Raw genomic sequence first — 12,890 nt, forward strand, 5'->3', positions numbered from 1 at the left:
TAACCATTTTGGAATGATCACATATAAACGTGAATTCTTATGATATGCTATATGTTTAATTCCACTAGTACGTGGATACCAAGACGGAATATGTTATTGATCTTACTAAATTATAGTTATCAAAGTAAAGTTTAAATATTTGAGTAATTCTGCTTCTGATGGGAATTAAGATATTATAATTTTGTTTCATTTATGCATATTGACATGATTGATAAGAAAGAAATAAAAGAATGATTACATTTTAAATATGAAAGCTAATAACATGAGTAGAATATGGCCAAGTATGTTATATTGTAGTTAACATGTATGAATTATACATAAACTAATTGTTTTGAATATGTTGATGCATATTTTATAAATGTATGGACAAGCGTTTATGTTGCAGATAATATCGTTACCAAGATGACCACGTCATGACAAAAACTTCAGAACAATTAAGGCTCAAAGAGATTCCATGATAGGGTGTTAACCCTGGTCCCACTAGGAGGGGTGGAGGTATTGCCCACCATTTATCCTCCGAAACCTGGAGTCATGGGAGGACTATGTGAATCACGCTCCCCTAGATGTGTGATGATGACTGCCAGATGTCTATTGGGCAATCAGGTTGATATAATCGACGTTGATACCCTTAAAAGCCTATGAATGGTTAGTCAATATAGCTGATGCCATGGCATACTCTAGTAGAGGACGGATAGGATGGAATCGGAAGAGATTAGGAAGGATAGGGTGATTATAGAATAGCTGGAAAACCAACTGAAGCAGAACATGGATATTATAGTTGTAAAATTTTAAGAATATTAAAGAAAACAAATTCAATTTTGTAATTATAAAGACCAATATACTCATAATAATCATTAATATATTTTAGAAACCCTAACTTCTGGATGAACTTTTTGGAAGGAGGAATGTATGTAATGACCCACCTATAGTAAATTAAAATTTATGAAATTAAATAAAATTAATTAAATTATAAATTATAAATTAAATTAAATCATTAAAATAAATAAATAAACTTTATTAAATCAAATTGAGATATTCAAATAAAATAAAATCAGATTTTGTTTATAAAATCAACACGTATCATAATTTGGACATGGAGATGGAGGAAGTCGATGAACGGAGACTTATAAGAAGGAAGGGACGGTTGGTCGAAAAGGGGGGGTTGAAAGGAGGAGGAAAATTTGTAACACAGAGTTTTCAACAGAAAAGACTAAGCCTTGTTTGTTCTTAAGTTTTTGGGCACGAGGGAACAGATTGCAGCAATTGAGAAGCAATCTGGACTGAGTACCTAGGTTGTACTTAGCTTGGCTGGGTGGTTATGGTCTTTTGGTAACAGGAGCGAAAGTTGGAGCAAATCTGAAGCCTCTTCATCTGCAGGAAACCAAATAGGTACTCCTCATCAAATCAATCAATTTGATATATAAAATTTTGTTAAATTTTATCTATTTACAGGCTTTACATTAGCTGTTTAATTATTTACAGGCATTACACCCGATCACTGATTCTATCTCTCTTAGCAAACTCCGCTCTAGAGAATAGAATGATTGATCATCTGGTGTACTCTCCAAGTGACCCTCAAGCCTCCTCTTATACTTTTCATGTTGACATATCAACGGTCGAGATTAAGTCCGTAATCAACGGCCAAGATTAGATCTGGCTTGATCCATGTCTTTTGGACCACTTTAACACAGATTCATATTAATACACATTAATATTTTATTTTCCCTAAGTTTAGACTTAGGGACTCCATTAAAAATATTAATTATTTTAATATCTCCTGATCTGTTTAGAATCTGTCCAAACCCTTTTTGGGTATTGAATATCTCATGTGCCCCAACCTCTCCACCAAATTTCGTGGCTAGAGCACATCTGATGCTACCCCAAATCAATAGTAAATTTGTACTATCTCTCTCTGCTGAACTATTGAAGAATATAAGAAGAATTGATCAAGGGTTTTCCCACATTGGGGTTTGTCCCTAGCTGGTGCCACATCTTGTGTCCTCTTGTCTTGGCTTGTCTTCTACTATTTATGTTTATGTTCTATCTGCATTTTACTATCACGTTGATGTGATTGCTAAACTGGATATTGATATTGGGCTAATAAAGAAATTGAAGTAAATTGCTCTTAAGCATAGAACATACCAAAAATTAACATATAATTCTTCTGATCCAGGTGGATATTGGTGGCCACCTGCCAAGTCCACCTGGACCCCCACCATTGTCTTTCTCAGCATTTTCAGTTTCCTTAATTGTAGCACAACTTACTATTTTTAGCAGTTTTTCGGGTCCTGAACTTCCGGAGCCGTTTTGAGGCCCTAAACGACGTTTTTTGGGGAATCCGGAGGCAACATGGGTCCATGGAATGGATCGATGTTATCCGTTCCAACAATGATAGTGCTCGGATAGATCTTTCTAATGAGCTATTGTACGCGTCAAACGGAGATCATATGCCAAAGTTACGACCCCGGGAAGTTGATGTACCAACTTACCCCCAAACGGGGCCCACAGTTTGGCGTTTCATCTCCTAGGGTTAGGTTTTGGAATGTTAAGGGTTTTCCATTGTTTCTCAACAATAAATAGACCTTCGAGCCTCATTGTAACACAGTGCAGAGGCATGTATCCATCACATCTCTTCTCAGAGATAAGCTACCATCGCCCTAGCTGGTTTATTTCCATTTCTGGTTGTAAGCATATTTCAGTATTTTCCATTAATGAAATGAAGTATTATTTTGCTGCATCTTTGTGTATATGGTTATCTCTGTAATTTGTTGCGTTCCTGTTTAAATCCGGATCAGTGGTATCAGAGCGGTCTGCTTTTTCTCTGTTTTTCTTTGCATGTCCCCAACAAGGTCGGGATATAAGGAGTTAGGGCTTGAACTGGTTGAACCTTTGCAAGACCAGCCTCGCAAATCCCGACGGCCTCCCATGGCGGACGAGAAGAAAGACGAGGGGGCAGGAGATCCCATCAAAATCTTGCTCGAAGAAGCCCTCGAGCGACAACGGAACGCGATGATGGACAGCTTTGCCCAGATCCTTCAGCGGCTACCCAGAAGCAACGCATCGGCTTCCAGCAGCTACTCTGGAAACGCCACACCCTTTAAGGTACAAGTTAATTTTGAAATCCCCATATTCGAGGGTCAGATAGACGCAGATGCCGTAGATAAATGGTTAAATCTGCTAGAGGGTTATTTTTCTGTTCATGAATTTTCGAGTCGGGAAAAGATTGTTTTTGCTCTCCTCAAAGCAGCCCCCCACGTCAAGGACTGGTGGGAAACCTACTGCGAGCAGAAGGATGAAAGTACTGGCTCACTATTTTCAGCCGCACCCACCTGGGATTCGTTCCGGGATGCCATCAAGGAGCAGTACTACCCTGTCGGGAGCTATGAGGATGAATACATAAAGTGGACCACGCTGCGGCAGGGAAGGGACCAAGACGTGCCGGAGTTCACCAATCTTTTCCATACCCTTCGCACAAAGTTGGGTATCAAGGATTCGGAGCAACATTTGATACTCAAATACCGTGGCTGCCTGCACAAGTACATCCAGGAAGAAATACAATTCCTAAACATCCCCTCGTTCGGCGCAGCATACCGGTATGCCGTCAAGGTCGAGCAGAAGTTTAAACAAAAGAAGCGAGACTTTGGATCTGCGAATCCAAAGCAGGGGAAAGGTGCCCCTAAACCACAGAACAAAGGACAAAGCCAAGGCGGGACAGCCCAAGACAACCAGCCGAAGCTGCAAGCAAAGAACAGCGCCGCGAAGCCGAGAAAGGACACTGGAAAATGGTGCGAGTTCCATAAGAGCTCCACTCACAACACAAGTGAGTGTCGGGCCAAGCAGTCACTGGTGGCTGAGCTAAAGGTTTCAGAATCAGATGCATGTTCCGACTCTGAGTCAGAACCCGATAAGGGGTATGAAAAAGGGAAGCAGATCATTGATGCGGACCCCAGCGCCACTGTTGCTACCGCAAAGATCCAGAAAAATGAACCCGAAGATCCAGAGGAGGAGGAGCGTCTCTTCCACTCCCAGATGTGGGTAAAGGGCTCCCCGATACAGTTCATTGTTGATAGCGGGAGTCAAAAGAACCTCATTTCGGCAGAAGTCGTGAAGCGGTTGGGCTTACCGACCACAGCACATCCACAACCATACACCATTGGGTGGCTTCACCAAGGACGAGATCTTCGCGTGAGCCAGCAGTGTCGCCTTCCATACAACATCAAGCCCTTCACGGATGAGGTATTGTGTGACATTGCTCCCCTTGAAGTTTGTGATGTATTACTAGGACAACCATACTTGTGGAAGCGACATGCTGTGTATGAATCAAGGCCCCGTGCTGTTATTATTACATTGGGAAATAAGTTGTTCAGGATACCAGAGGTAGCACCACCTGCCGCCCTCTCTTTGATTACTGCAAAACAATGTAGTAAGATCATTTCCAAAACCAGGAAATTTGTTTTCCTGATGATACGCCCTCAAGGAAAGAAGAAGACAGTGGCCGCGGCCTCCAAACGGGGCCCCTCTGCACGACAACTACAGATGGACAAGATTGTGGAGGAGTACGAGGACATATTCACCTCCCCGGCAGGGGTTCCTCTGCACTGTCAAGTCAAGCACTCCATCGATCTGACCCCAGGTGCGCCGCTACCCAATGGACCAATTTATCGGCGCTCCGTTCTGGAGAACGATGAAATCAAGAGGCAGATTCAGGAGCTCCTGCAGAAAGGTCACATCCGTCCGAGTTCATCGCCCTGTGGGAGCCCGATCGTGTTGGTACAGAAGAAGGATGGGACGTGGAGACTCTGTATTGACTATCGGGCGCTGAACAAGATCACTGTCCGTAATAGGTACCCGATCCCGCGGATTGATGACCTCCTAGACCAACTAAAGGGAGCGAAATATTTCAGCAAGATCGATCTGAAGTCGGGATATCACCAGGTACCAATCGAACCCTCCGATGTGTGGAAGACTGCCTTCAAATCCAAGGAGGGCCTCTTCGAATGGTTGGTCATGCCTTTCGGATTGACGAATGCTCCTGCAACCTTTATGAGGCTAATGGATGACATCTTGCGGCCATTCACCAACTCCTTTGTAGTAGTATACTTGGATGACATTCTGATCTTCAGCCAGAGTTGGGAAGAGCACCTCCACCACATCCGACAGGTTCTCCAAACACTGCGGCAACACAAGCTATGTGCCAATTTGGAGAAATGCACTTTTGGCATGACCCAGGTTCAGTATCTGGGATACATCATTGATGAACAGGGGGTGCATGTCGATCCAGCCAAGATCCAAGTCATTCGGGATTGGCCCTCTCCAACCACTCTAACAGAGCTCCGCAGCTTTCTAGGTCTTGCCAACTTCTACCGCAGGTTTGTGTTGGGGTTTTCTCATATTTCTTGGCCCTTGAGTCAAGTCACCAAGGGCGGGGCGAAAGCGAAATTCTTTTGGTCTGAATCTCAACAGAAGGCATTCAGGGAGTTGAAGGATCGCCTCTGCACGGCACCAGTGCTCGCGTTACCAGATTTACAACAACCATTTGAGGTCGAGACAGATGCCTCTGACTATGCTATTGGGGCAGTCCTTACTCAACATGGACATCCAGTGGCATATCACAGTGAAACACTTTCAGACACAGTCCGGAAGTACCCCACTTATGATAAAGAGATGTATTCCATTGTACAGGCCTGCCGACAATGGAAGCATTACATTTTGGGGAAGGAAACGGTCATCCACACAGACCACCGACCTCTGCAGTTCATACAGACCCAAGGGAAATTGCAGAATGATCGCCATCAGAAGTGGTCTACATACCTGCAACAGTTTCAGTTGAATATCAAGTATAAAAAGGGCAGCACCAATAATGTTGCAGATTGCCTCAGTCGACCACCGATCATGGCGCTGACCACCGTGCTCAACTCTTGTGGGCACGAGACTTCTGATTGGCCACTTCTCTACAAAAGCGACCCAGAATTCGGCCACACATACCAGACACTCTTGGAGGGTCGGCAGGTTGCAGATTTTCACCTCCAGGATGCCCTATTATGCCACCTCGGTCACCTTTGTGTTCCTTCAAGCGAGCGTGCCAAGATGATTTGGGAAGCACACTACAGTCGGGCTGCTGGGCATTTCGGGGTCGAGAAAACAGTGGCAGTACTGCAAAATTATTTCTATTGGCCGAATCTTCGACAGGATGTTGGGAAGTACATCCGATCATGTACTGCCTGTGCCATTGCCAAACCGACCATTAAGAAGCACGGCCTCTATACCCCGTTGCCTACCCCTAGTCGACCTTGGGAATCCATCTCCATGGATTACATGTCAGGCCTTCCTTCCACTAAGCATGGAAATGACTGTGTTTTTGTGGTCGTCGACAGGTTCTCGAAGATGGCCATTATGGTGGCCTGCAAGAAGAATATCACAGCAGAAGCCACTGCTAAACTCTTCTTTGAACGAGTGTGGGTGCACTTTGGGATCCCACAGTCTATCATCTCAGATCGGGACAGTCGGTTTCTCAGCACATTTTGGTCCAGTCTCTGGTCAATGTTGGACACCAAACTCACGAAGTCCACAGCCTTCCATCCTCAAACTGATGGCCAGACAGAGGTTGTCAATAGGATGATTGTGCACATTCTGCGCATGTATAACTCAAAGCATCCACGCACATGGGACGAGAGCCTCCCCTATGTTCAGCACAGCTACAACCGAGCTCTTCACAGCTCCACTGGCCATAGCCCTTTTCAGGTGGGTTTGGGATTCCAGCCACTATGCCCCATTGATGTGGCCATGCCACTTGCAGCTACTCACATGAATTCAGCTCATGTCCAGTCCGAAACAGATAAGGCCACCAGCTTCATTGAGCGCATCCAACATATTCGCCAGCAGGTCCATGACATTCTTGAGAAATCAAATGCCAAGTACAAGCAGCGACATGATCAACATCGGGTGCCACACAAGTTTCAGGTGGGCGACAAAGTCTGGTTGCATTTGCAAAAGGAACGCCTTACTGGAGCCTATCGGAAATTGAGACCACTCCGATATGGTCCTTACACCATTACTAAGGCTATGGGAGACAATGCATTTGAGCTCAGCATTCCCCCATTCCTTGGCCTGCACCCAGTGTTCAATGTGGACCGCCTTCGGCCATACTTTCCACCATTGCTAGACACATCCGACATTGCAGAACAGCTCAAACCCACAGAATTAAATCCAGATTGCATGGAACAAGCTGCAACTGATCGGATCATGGACACACAGATCAAGAACACTCGCCAACAGAATATCCAACTGTATCGAGTTGTCAAAGCAGGCCAACTCCTTCAGCAAGGCAAGTGGCTCACCAGGGAACAAGTTCAGCAGAAGTTTCCTCATCTCATGGAGGAGCTCAACGCAATGGGGACCATTGCTTCCTAAGGGGGGAGGAATGATCCAGGTGGATATTGGTGGCCACCTGCCAAGTCCACCTGGACCCCCACCATTGTCTTTCTCAGCATTTTCAGTTTCCTTAATTGTAGCACAACTTACTATTTTTAGCAGTTTTTCGGGTCCTGAACTTCCGGAGCCATTTTGAGGCCCTAAACGACGTTTTTTGGGGAATCCGAGGGCAACATAACCAATTTTTCCCGTTCCAACAATGATAGTGCTCGGATAGATCTTTCTAATGAGCTATTGTACGCGTCAAACGGAGATCATATGCCAAAGTTACGACCCCGGGAAGTTGATGTACCAACTTACCCCCAAACGGGGCCCACAGTTTGGCGTTTCATCTCCTAGGGTTAGGTTTTGGAATGTTAAGGGTTTTCCATTGTTTCTCAACAATAAATAGGCCTTCGACCCTCATTGTAACACAGTGCAGAGGCATGTAGCCATCACATCTCTTCTCAGAGATAAGCTACCATCGCCCTAGCTGGTTTATTTCCATTTCTGGTTGTAAGCATATTTCAGTATTTTCCATTAATGAAATGAAGTATTATTTCCGCTGCATCTTTGTGTATATGGTTATCTCTGTAATTTGTTGCGTTCCTGTTTAAATCCGGATCATCTTCCTAAACAAAATTGATAACTCTTTCACATAATATTAGACGAGGTAACCATTAGAACACAAAATTTAACCTAAATGTTTTTGAAAATCAAATTTGTGATTGAAATAGATACTTACACCCAAGAAAATTGTAGTGCTCATTCCCCAAACTAAAGATTAAAGAAATACAAGCAAATATTCTTGCTAAGAATTTGATAAATCTGCTAAAAAATACACAGATCTGCTGAAAAATGCTCAAATCTGCTTGATCTAGGCAAAAAAACCTCTCAAGATTACTGAAAATGGTTAGATTTTCTTCAGATTTAACTAGCAAACTCTCTCGTCTGCTGAAAAGTATTGATATCTACTTTAGATTTGGCTAAAAAAACTCTTATGGTTATTAAAAAATGCTTAGATGTGCTTTAGATCTAGCTGGAAAACTCTCAGGGCTACTAAAAAATGCTTAGATTTCCTTCAGGTTTAGCGTAAAAACTCACAGATCTTTTGAAAAAAATAATAAAGAAATTTACCGTGTATTACCCCCCTTTTTTTAATTTTCAGAAAGCTAGACTTCTTTTAAATAAGGAAAAATAACTTAACCTGTCTTTTAAAACTAGAAATAGGACCCTAGTATTTCTCTTTTTGAAAAAATGAACTTGGTTTAAAACCCTCAAACAAAATATACTTAGCTTTCCTTCTTTATAATCCCTTTGGTTTCTTGGTTTATATCAAACAATGATACCTTGTCTGTCACAGGTCTATGCAGTCCCTAGCTCTTCCCTTGCTTCAACTTCTCCTCACTTTGGCTCTAGTACCATGTAACCAAAAGAAACCGAACACAAGAAAACTTGGAAGCGAGAAATATTTTTTAGATTATGAAATGAAGAGAGCACGTGTCCTTTTACAATAGAGGAATGACAAAATCCCTCTGTGCATGGTGGGTTTTAAAATGTATTAAATATCAGCCTAGATCCATCCTAACCCCGGATCTACCAAGTGCTGAGATGGATCAAATCTTCTTTCACTCTAAGTCAATAGTAAGATATATTTAATTTTTTAAATATAGTTTTAAGTCTTTCTTCAAAAAAAATTAGTTCATTTTCTTACAAGTGTGTAGAAAAAGAATAGGATAAAGGGATGACTCAGCATTTCAAGTTCAGTTGGTTTCAAACATTTATCAAACCTCTCTCAAAACTTAATTTGACCAACGACAAATTTGCAACCACATGTTTAGAGTTATCTACTTATATTCAATTTCAAGTCTAACATTTACAGATAATAACAATTAATGACTACCACAATCATATAAATTAAACAGCTAATAAATATTAATAGATATCAATTCATGATAAACATCCAAAAAACTTATTTCATAATACATCTCATATTGCCAAAATTAAATTTTAAAAAATGCAACATAAAAATTAATTAAATAATAATAATAATGACGAATATGCATTGTTTCCACATACTATAATTCTTCCTAAAAATAATTGATAACTCTTTGACATAATATTAGACAAGGTAACCATTAGAACGCAAAATTTGGCCTAAATGTTTCTGAAAATCAAATTTGTGATTGAAATAGATATTTACACCCAAGAAAATTGTAGTGTTCATTCCCCAAACTAAAGACTAAAGAAATACAAGCAAATATTCTTGCTAAGAAATTGATAAATCTGCTAAAAAATACACAGATCTGCTGAAAAATGCTCAAAAATGCTTGATCTAGGCAAAACAAACTCTCAAGATTACTGAAAATGGTTAGGTTTTCTTCAGATTTCACTGGCAAACTCTTTCGTCTGCTGAAAGGTATTGTTATCTACTTTAGATTTGGCTAAAAAACTCTTATGGTTATTGAAAAATGCTTAGATCTGCTTTAGATCTAGCTGCAAAACTCTCAGGGCTACTAAAAAATGCTTAGTTCTCCTTCAGGTTTAGCTTAGAAACTCACAGATCTTTTGAAAAAAATAGTAAAAAAATTTACTGTGTATTACCCCTCTTTTTTTAATTTTTAGAAAGCTAGACTTCCTTTTCATTAAGGAAAAATAACTTAAACTGTCTTTTAAAACCAGAAAGGGGACCCTAGTATTTCTTTTTGGAAAAAATGAACTTGGTTTAAAACCCTCAAACAAAATATACTTAGCTTTCTTTCTTTGAAATCATTTTGGTTTCTTGGTTTATATCAAACAATGATGCCTTGTCTGTCACGTGTCTTTGCAGTCCCTAGGTCTTCCCTTGCTTCAACTTCTCCTTACTTTGGCTCTAGTACCATCTAACAAAAGAAACTGAACACAAGAAAACTTGGAAGCGAGAAATATTTTTGAGATTATGAAATGAAGAGAGCACATATCCTTTTACAATAGAGGAATGACAAAATCTCTTTGTGCATGGTGGGTTTTAAAATGTATTAAATACCAGCCTAGATCCATCTTAACTCCGGATCTACCAAGCGCCGAGATGGACCAAAACTCCTTTCACTGTCAATAGTAAGATGTATTTAATTTTTTAAATATAATTTTAAGTCTTTCTTCAAAAATCTTTAATTCATTTTCTTATAAGTGGGTAGAAAAAAAATGTAATAAAGGGGTGACTCAGCATTTGAAGTTCACTTGGTTTCAAACATTTATACAAACTTCTCTCAAAATTTAGTTTGCTCAACGACAAATTTGCAACCACATGTTTAGAGTTATCTACTTATATTCAATTTCAAGTCTAACATTTATAGATAATAATAATTAATGACTACCACAATCATATAAATTAAACAGCTAATAAATACTAATAGATATCAATTCATGATAAACATCCAAAAAACTTAATTCATAATACATCTCATATTGCCAAAATTAAATTTTCAAAAATGCAATATAAAAATTAATTAAATGATAATAATAATAATGGCGAATATGCATTGTTTCCACATACTATAACTCTTCCTAAAAATAATTGATAACTCTTTGACATAATATTAGACAAGGTAACCATTAGAACGCAAAATTTGGCATAAATGTTTCTGAAAATCAAATTTGTGATTGAAATAGATATTTACACCCAAGAAAATTGTAGTGTTCATTCCCCCAACTAAAGGTTAAAGATATACAAGCAAATATTCTTGCTAAGAAATTGATAAATCTGCTAAAAAATACACAGATCTGCTGAAAAATGCTCAAAAATGCTTGATCTAGGCAAAGCAAACTCTCAAGATTACTGAAAATGGTTAAATTTTCTTCAGATTTCACTGGCAAACTCTTTCGTCTGCTGAAAAGTATTGTTATCTGCTTTAGATTTGGCTAAAAAACTCTTATGGTTATTGAAAAATGCTTAGATCTGCTTTAGATCTAGCTGCAAAACTCTCAGGGCTACTAAAAAATGCTTAGTTCTCCTTCAAGTTTAGCTTAGAAACTCACAGATCTTTTGAAAAAAATAGTAAAAAAATTTACTGTGTATTACCCCAATTTTTTTAATTTTCAGAAAGTTAGACTTCCTTTTCAATAAGGAAAAATAACTTAAACTGTCTTTTAAAACTAGAAAGAGGACCCTAGTATTTCTCTTTTTGAAAAAATGAACTTGTTTTAAAACCCTCAAACAATATATACTTAGCTTTCTTTCTTTGAAATCCCTTTGGTTTCTTGGTTTATATCAAACAATGATACCTTGTCTGTCACGGGTCTTTGCAGTCCCTAGGTCTTCCCTTGCTTCAACTTCGCCTCACTTTGGCTCTAGTACCATGTAACAAAAGAAACTGAACACAGAAAACTTGGAAGCGAGAAATATATTTAGATTATGAAATGAAGAGAGCACATATCCTTTTACAATAGAGGAATGACAAAATCTCTCTGTGCATGGTGGGTTTTAAAATGTATTAAATATCAGCCTAGATCCATCCTAACTCTGGATCTACCAAGCGCCGAGATGGACCAAAACTCCTTTCACTCTAAGTCAATAGTAAGATGTATTTAATTTTTTAAATATAATTTTAAGTCTTTCTTCAAAAATCTTTAATTCATTTTCTTATACGTGGGTAGAAAAAAAATGTAATAAAGGGATGACTCAGCATTTGAAGTTCACTTGGTTTCAAACATTTATACAAACTTCTCTCAAAACTTACTTTGCTCAACGACAAATTTGCAACCACATGTTTAGAGTTATCTACTTATATTCAATTTCAAGTCCAACATTTATAGATAATAATAATTAATGACTACCACAATCATATAAATTAAACAGCTAATAAATACTAATAGATATCAATTCATGATAAACATCCAAAAAACTTAATTCATAATACATGATAAACATCCAAAAAACCTAATTCATAATACATCTCATGATGATAATGATGTATATGCTTTGTTTTCACATACTATAATTCCTTCTAAAAAAATTTGATAACTCTTTGACATAATATTAGACAAGGTAACCATTAGAACACAAAATTTGGCCTAAATGTTTCTGAAATTCAAATTTGTGATTGAAATAGATACTTACACCCAAGAAAATTGTAGTGTCCACTCCCCAAACTAAAGATTAAAGAAATACATGCAAATATTCTTGCTAAGAAATTGATAAATCTGCTAAAAAAAATATACAGATCTGCTGAAAATTGCTCAAATCTGCTTGATCTAGGTTAAAAAACCCTCAAGATTACTGAAAATGATTAGATTTTCTTCAGATTTAATTAGCAAACTCTCTCGTCTGCTGAAAAGTATTGATATCTACTGTAGATTTCGCTGAAAAAACCTCTTATGGTTATTGGAAAATGCTTAGATCTTCTTTAGATCGAGCTGGAAAACTGTCGGGGCTACTAAAAAATGCGTAGATCTCCTTTGGGTTTAGCTTAAAAACTCAAAGATCTTTTGAAAAAAATAGT

This window comes from Pinus tabuliformis, chromosome 1_1 (genome assembly GCF_031772625.1).
Source record: "Pinus tabuliformis cultivar Carrire ecotype Pingquan chromosome 1_1, CPIR1, whole genome shotgun sequence".
NCBI classification, from domain to species: Eukaryota; Viridiplantae; Streptophyta; class Pinopsida; order Pinales; family Pinaceae; genus Pinus; species Pinus tabuliformis.